This window comes from Lagopus leucura, unplaced genomic scaffold, assembly GCF_019238085.1.
Source record: "Lagopus leucura isolate 7727_CA_CO unplaced genomic scaffold, USGS_WTPT01 Super-Scaffold_810, whole genome shotgun sequence".
Lineage (NCBI taxonomy): Eukaryota > Metazoa > Chordata > Aves > Galliformes > Phasianidae > Lagopus > Lagopus leucura.
This window is the reverse complement of record NW_024962261.1, coordinates 1,261,456-1,262,624: the sequence shown is the minus strand read 5'-3', so window position 1 is coordinate 1,262,624 and position 1,169 is coordinate 1,261,456.

The following is a 1,169-nucleotide window of genomic DNA, read 5'->3' as shown; positions in this document are numbered from 1 at the left end:
TGCCATCAAAGTTTCAGGTGGAATTGATTCTGGCTTGTACAAATTTCAAACAGGTCTTTTAACACTGAAAGTAGTATTGGATGTCGTGAACTCTTTTGTGACTCCTCTTCATTAGCAGAAAATACTGTGGCCAGAAAACACTATATAGAAATAAGTAAGTTCTTACTGTATGGTTGAGAACATATTTTGCTACTGTCTTACTTGAACATTATGCCTGACACTGTCACGTTAAAACATTTAAAAGTAGGAAGGCTGCTCTGAAAGTAATGCTGCTTGCTTTATGATGTTGGCCCATGACAGTAAAGGCAGACATTGGTGGTGTGGCAGTGGAGGTTGAACCTTCTTGCCAACAGTCTGTTACATTTAGCTGCCATGTAACAGATGGCAGCAGAGGGGCACTCTGATGCAATGGTGTCTGACATGGATGTGCACATGGAGCAAAGGTGTATCATGGAATTCCTCCATGCAGAAAAAATGCAGCACCTGATTTGTACACAAAGAAATAAAAACATGAGTGAAAGAGGGTTGTCCTACATACCTGCTGAAGTCCTACACTTAGGAGTCCAGCACTGGCATAGCGCACCATTAGCAGTGGATGTGCCTATGCTACCAGGACATTTCAGTCCAGTGTGGTCTCTAAAATAGTCTTCCCATCCATCATAATTATTCCTGCAAGTATCACGTGAGCATTCCCACACAAACAATCTTTTAATTGAAGTAATTAGCCAAAATACACCAAACACTTCAGAGAGCATATTTGTTTCAGAAAGAAGCCTTCATGTTACAACTAGATAATTAAAACATGCCTGAAGGAAATTGAAACACCATCTCTGGTATTAACTCACTGGAGCCAAAGTGGTTATACCAGGTCAAGTCAATAGGGCCCATCTCAGAGCTCTCACCTGATGCAATCAGTTCAATTAGTGTTAGCAAGGAAAGTATGATGTGAAATGTACGTGAAACCAAATTACCTAAGTAATAAAATGTTATTCTGGATTCTAAACTGCATGCAGAGTTGAGACTTCGTGAAGGTAGACTCTTAATGGAGCCTTAATTTCTTCTGTTTGGTTTTGCTTATTATTTTTGAAATAAAACTACATTTCTCTGTACTCTGCACACTGCCTCTTCTCTTCTCTTCTCTTCTCTTCTCTTCTCTTCTCTTCTCTTCT